The sequence below is a fragment of the Gavialis gangeticus genome, unplaced genomic scaffold (assembly GCF_001723915.1).
Source record: "Gavialis gangeticus isolate Ggan-Ray unplaced genomic scaffold, GavGan_comp1, whole genome shotgun sequence".
NCBI classification, from domain to species: Eukaryota; Metazoa; Chordata; order Crocodylia; family Gavialidae; genus Gavialis; species Gavialis gangeticus.
In genome coordinates, this window is record NW_017729017.1 from 12,622,148 (window position 1) to 12,629,266 (window position 7,119).

Here is a 7,119-nt window from a genome sequence, read left to right on the forward strand (position 1 = left end):
TTGTGCAGTTAGAGGGAAGTTAAAGTAGAAAGCAGAAGTGGTCCATTTCTCAAAATGTTTTTGGGGATTTGAATTATCTTTTGTTTCAGCCTAAAACTAGAAGGAGGCTTTGGAAATTTCCTGCAAAAAAATGAGAGAGAGAGTGGGAAAGAGAGGGCTTCTCGGTCACCAACAAACAAGCACATAAGTCTTTTGCAGTCCAGATGAGCAACCAAAACACTGGGCTATTGGCTCTTCTGGGCTGGAATTCCTCCCCTTCTCTGTCTGTCTCCCATTACTTTTTTTTTCTCAAATGTGTTAAGGACTGGGATCATAAGGTTCTTGTGAGGTTGCAGAGCAAAGTGTCCATCTCTCACACGCACTCACACAGTCAGTCCTTCTGACTGGCAGTTCAGAAGAAGCTGATGCAAAACTTGTAGTTAGAACCTTGTGCTATGCTTAGTTCACTAAAACACTCTTCCCCTCCTGTCAGAGGCTACCTAGTGGACAACAGTCCCTAGCCTCACATACAAACAATCCCTAGCCCCAGGGACTGTTGTCCCCAGGAGACAACAGTCCCTAGTCCCACATGGTGCTGGACACCATGTCCAGCACCTCAACCACTGGAAGTTGGCATAGCTCCATTAACTACAGTGGAGCTACACAGATGAGAGCAATCCCACAGAGTGGCTCAGGGTTGACCTATAAACCTAATGAAACCCTGGGATATTGGGGTCTGAATGCTAGAGAAAAACTTCAGACCCACTTACTCTGAGGACAATCAGTACTGCTTTGCCTGCAGTGACTTCTGGTGTTACAAGAAGCCTGGCTATGTGCTACTGGGCAGCCTCCAGTCATGCGGGCAAAGTTAGCAGGGGGAGAGGCAGCACAATTCAGAAAGAAGAAAGGACAAGAGTGAGAGGAGCTTATTATCTCCCCCCAGGGAGAGGAAGAGGGAGAGTTAGGGGCTCCAACATTGTGGTCCCAGCTTTTCTGACAACCTCTGCTCTATCTTTAGCCAAGTCACTTCTGGGCTGGATTTCAGTGGTATAAGAAAATAGGACTTCCATAGGAGTCAGTGGGATCAAACAGTTCAGGATGCCAGGCCACTGGCTTGTCACAGTTTCCCTGCCTGTAAAAAGAGAGTAATAACCCTTACTTCTCCTTCCCAGTTAGCGTGAAAACTAATTCATGTGGCACTGGGGACAATAGTGACTACCTTCTTGTGATGTCTCCCATAAGTAGCTGTAAAGTGAAACTGAAAGTCACTATTAAGGCAATTGGACTTTTCAATTTTTCCAGCTTTGATTCTGCAGTCTTTACAAATGCCTGGACTGGAGACGTGGAATCTACACATTGAGCAATAATATCAGACAGTGGCTCACAGACTTGGAAGTTGATATCTGATGCCATACGAAAGAGAAGAGTGTACCACTACCTGATTAGGCTTATTATTAGTCTCCACCACATTCCAAAGGCCTAGTAGCCGTCACATCCATCCCTTGTCACTGTAGACAGGGGTTAATCTACATTTAAACGGGAAGGGAGACCTTTCTTGTAGTCTCAGCCGAAGATGCTGTGGCTGGCTCTGCAGTGATGTAAATTAAATCAATCATGTCTTAACCTAAGGAGTGTTAAAGGCAGCACACATTCCTCTGAGGACAGCAGCTCAGATGGCTGGGCTAGCACCAGAGGGAAGGGTATGTATGGATGGCCTCATAAAACCAAAATGAGTAGTAATTATAAATCTCTGCCTTGGCAGGAAGGGCTACCATTAACTTTAATCAAGTCAGTAGCAAAGTGGAGACTGATGGGATAAATGTCTCTCTCCAGCCCTCTCTCTCTCTGAGGAGGCTTGCTGACAGTTGACGGGGCATATTGAAGTGAGCCAAAAGGTTAATACCATTATCACTGGGGGCACAGGGTCTCTAACAGACAAGGGATTGTTGACCAGATGGGGAGACTTGTCTGTTTAATCATGTGATCTAGGGCCTATTAGTCATTACAAAGGAGGGTCTCCTCATAGCAGCTGGCCACAGGGAAAAGGTTAAAGAGACACGTGTCAGGGCAAAGCAGAAGGGTGGGGAGGGGTAGCTTTGGCTTTTGTCTCTAGGGTCATTTTCCATCTGACTGGACAGCAGGTGGAAACAGAACTGTATCACTAGTTTCTGCCTAACATCTAGGGCCGCAGGGGTTGGCATGGAATTGGGGAGGATGAGAAGATTCAATCTAGCCCCTGAAAGGGGAACAGACAGTCTCAAGGGGCACAGGAATTGTCTGGGAAATCCTATTCAAGGCAGACTGCTTTTGAGGTTCCTGCAGATAATGAATAATTTTTGGTGAGAGAATTGAATCCTTCCCATTGTGCAAACAGTCAGTGGCAGTGTCCAGGCACTGCTAGGCAGGCCTCCAGTACATGGCAGGGACAGCTGAAAGCAGAGAACCATACAATAAATAATGGCCACATGCATCAATTCCCATGTAAACAGGGGCACAGACACCCACCTCAGCAGGATCTGTAGGGCTGGGAAAGAAGGATCTTTGATACTGGAGCATTAGGTGCTGCTAGTTTTCTTCAAGCAAGTAGGAAAACTTCAAGCCTGAATCTGGCAGATAAACATAAATAAATAAACTGTAGCAAAGAACATTGGAAAATGTTATATGGAGAAGGGAGCATTTTCTTGCCCTGTGCCTGGCACTGTATAGTCCTAGCCCATGAATGGAACTTCTAGATGCTGTCTCAATATAGAATAGAATAGAACAGAATGGAATAGACTAGAATGTATGGTGTAGTAACAATACACTGTGTATTGGCCACAAGCCTTGAGCAAGAGGCAGAATACAGTTGCACTGTCCAAGGAACAGAGCAGGATGTGTTCACAGTATGCTTCCTAGTTGTGCCAGGCCTGTATATGGCCCAGCCACAGTGCCAGTGCTGTGAGAGTCACTGGGCTCAGACAGGGCCTGTGGCGGGTGCAGAGATCCCGCCACAGGGCCAACCCCTCACCACCCACCGAAATGGAAGGGAGGGTCATGACATTGCAGAAACTGTTCCCTCTTTTGTGGTGCATGTGGGGAATACAGGGGAGTAAAGGAACATATTAACCTCCCTGGATTAATCCAGATACAAAATCAGTCCTAAACAGTTAGAGTTGGCAGAATGCTCTAAAATCCAGTGGCTGCAAGCAGTCATTTCAGTTCTAACCATCTATTCAGCCTGATCCTTTATATTTACTATTCATGAATAGCCATGCCAGCAGGGCTTTCCTTGCATGACCATTTGGGGATTGAGTCTTCCTCATAAAATTCCCCATTCCTGCATGCGGACAAGGCTTCTTACTAGAGCGGGGCAAACATTTTCCAGTGAATCACTGCAAAATGCTGATTTGATAGACCTGAAATGTTCTGTGGGAATATGTCAATTCCACTGAAATTGCCAGAGCCAGTTTGCCTGGGCTCCTGCCAGCTGCTGTCCAGGCTAGCCAGCTTCTCAGCCTCCCTACTCCTCAGAATCTTTCTGGAAAAATTCTGTTCAGTTCTCCACAAATGGATTTTTTTTTTTTTGAAAACCTGACTTTGTCAAACATTTTCAAATTTTGACTTCTGGGTCCATTTTGGCATGAGGGTGCCCTGTCCTGCACAGCTCTGCTGTTCCTGTCATTATGCCTCTTCCTTATTCTCTTAGTCAAAACATTTCAGTCACCCAGAGAGGGAACAGAAAGTGTTCCAGGTACCATAGGCGACATTTACAGAGTAAACCTCCCATGCGCAGGAGGAATATACTGAAGCCCACTGTGCTGCTTCATGGAGACTGCCCCCTAAATTGGAAGCAGGTACTTCCATTCAGATTGTCTGAATGGTACTTCAGGTGCTAAGGAGCCCATCCAAAGTACCACATGGAACTTGCCCACCCAGGGCAGCCCAAGTATGCTTGACCATACAGTAGCAAGCATGGTAAATTTACTGTGTTGACATGGCCTTTGGTGACCAGGCACATGCCAGGAGTAGTGAAAGACAAACAGGAACAGCTTCAGACCCAGGGAGTCAGAACACATTTGTCCCTGGACTTCAGCAAGTATTCTTGATTAATTAATTTATTTGCAGCAATCAGGATTGATTCATGGACAGGGAAAAAAAGAGTTAAGGTAACTGAATAATTTTATCATACAAATAGTTTGACAGCATATATAGAAAATACTCTCCCTTTTTATAGACCCTTTAGACTAATCAAAGTGCTTTACAAACTCCATAGTGCATTTACCCACCATAACTGACCAGGACCACAACTGCTGTTTAATAGTGGTGACCCATATTAGACAGCAATTTGGTTGGGAACAGAAGTGAAGTTATCTGGGGAATTTAGGGAAGTAAAAATGTAATAATTTGTATTGGAATTTAGCTAGGCTATTGACTTAACTTTGTTACCAGATTTGCCTGTTCTTCTGGGGTATACTTATTTATTAGAGTTACATTTCTGGGGTCTCTGTAATTCTGTCAATGTACTGCTTGTGTCACTTGTGTTTCTATACAGAGCATTCTCTCTTCCTTCTGCAAGTTCTTGCCCCCAATGGAGCTACCTTGCAGGGATTAGTTTCAGTGGGACTGGGTTCTTCCAGCCACCGAATCAATTGAACACACACACACACACATTAACAGGGCACGTCTGAGTGGTCCAGGTTACTCAGCATTTCCAGGCTGACACCCTCACGTGCCCCAGACTCAGCACAGGAACAGAGCTTGTCTGAGCCAGGCCAGGTCATTTATAGGTTGACACCCTCATATGTCCCAGACTCAGCACAGAGCTTGGTTCAGCAGGGCAACAGTAAAATGGAGTCAGACACAATGCACACACACAAGTTAACAGAGCAAGTCTGAGCAGGCAGGGTTACTCAGCATTTCCAGGCTGACACTCTCATGTGCCCTGAACTCAGCACAGGAACAGAGTATGTGTGAGCTGGGCTGGGTCAATCAGCATTAACAGGCTGACACCCTCATATGTCCTGAACTCAGCACTTCCCAATCTCTTGTCTCAATTGTCCTGGTAGTAACTCCCTTGATGAGCAAACCGCACAGGATTTTTGGGCTTTACAGGGATCTTTGGCTTAGGTAAAAGAAGTGTTGCTTCAGAGCAAATGGTGAGGTTGAGGAGAAGGAAGAGTAAATGAAGTTCAGAGAGAGTATGGCAACCAGCTTGACCATAAAAGTTATTTTATTGCCACGTATATGAAACTTATAATGTTACTAGTAATAATAGTCATGCAAGGAGAGACAAACAAGCAAAGCAGTTACAATGTTACACCGTTTCAATTGGGTAATTGGGGAAGTCTAGCTCAAGTTTGATCAGCAGAAGTCAGGTTTAGAAAGTTGTGTCTGGAGTAAGGAAGAGAGAGAGGGATTAAACCAGGTTTGAGGTTTAGAAAGTGGGTTTACTCAAGTGCGATCAGCAAAAGTCAGGTTTAGAAAGCTGTGCCTGGAGTAAGAGAGAGAGAGAGAGAGAGAGAGGGACAGTAAACCAAGTCTGAGGTTTAGAAAGTGGGCTTAAATAAAGAAAGAGAGAGAGAGAGAAATTTGGGGTCTCACCACTCAGTGAAGCTTGAACCAGTCGAGGTTCCCAGGTGTTTGTTGGAGCTTGCAGACAGGCAGAGCCCTCAGCACGATCAGTGAAGGTGTTCCAGGGAAGTGGCACTGGTCCAGTGTTTGGATCCAAGCACCAGAACAGAAACTTGAGCTTGGGTAGGGGTTTCTGTAGGGAACTAACAATGGCTGAAAGGAGAACACTAGGTTTTCTTTATGGGTAAACAATGGCTCATATTCTGGATAATAGGAACTGATCACTCCTGGCTATGGGTGGCATTGCTCTGAGGAAGCTCACAATACAGACAGGCAGATTCAGTATGTTGGGTACCAAAAGGAGTCATTACTAGAACTGGTCTGATAAATGCTGATCTGGGTGTGTCCAGACAGGGGTTGATTAGCATTTGGAGCAGGGATTTCCCCATCATGCAGTTCTCCCCTGCTTCTCTGGTCCTAGAGTTCAGTGTGATCCATGCCTTAGAATCTCTGTTCTCCATTTTGAATGCTAATGGGGTGCCTCCCTTTCCCATCTCTGATGCAGGTGGGACTAGGGGATTTGCCTTAATCCTGTCACCCTTATCCATAGGGGTCTAGGTGTGTCTCTCACTGTATCTTCATTGTCTTTTGTAAGTCCTTCTTCTGATCAGTTCTGATTCAGGCAAAGGTGGTAGCGGAGGGGATGGATAGGCCATCATGAGTCAGACAGGCTGGGTTCTGTGCCAGGGTTCCCCAGGAACACAGAGCTAACAGGTGACAACTTCTGTGGTGCTTTTGGAAATTTACCATTCACCAGCCACTTGGTCTTTGGTCTCAGCTCAGAACGCTTGCCTCCAGAGGTATGGTGTCCCTTAACTAAATGTTAGGGTATCACTATGTGGATTTTTGGGGAGCGTTGGACCTGCAGCTGGAACAAGGCTTTAAGCTGTGTCTCAGCAAAACTGCTGACCACAAGGCAGAATTATATATATTAAAAGTAACTTTGTGAATGCTTAGGCAAGTAGGTTTTAACGATATAATAGTATTGTTGTGCGATATATAGCTTTTATATATAAGATTTTGTTTATGAGTGCTTATGTTAAGTAACCATCTTAATTGTGTTAACCATTTTTCTGGAAAAAACAGCAAATAAGTCTGTGCTGTGAACCAGCTACAGTAAGGAACGAGATAAAATACAGGGGCCCAAGAAAGGTGAAAGATGGTACAATGTGGGACAGAAAAACAGATTGGAACATGGAAGATAACACATAACCGAGAGAAACATATGCAAAAAGGTGAATAGTGATTGGTAAAGAAGCCCCCAGAGTCTGCCCATTGACTGAAAGAAGGGCGTTCATGACCTCAGATATGAGCTCATAGCAAAAAGGCATGTAAATGAACAAAATGCATAGGCAATTCCATGCTAATGAAGCAAACAGTAAACAGAGGCAGAACTTGAGATAGCAGGAGAAATGGGTGGAACATGGGAGGTGGGAGGGTGGAATAAATGGTAATGAGCATAAACCAAAGTGTATAAATGTGGGAAAAAACTATTGTTCGGTGCAGGTCCCCTGGTTCATGGGATGTGTG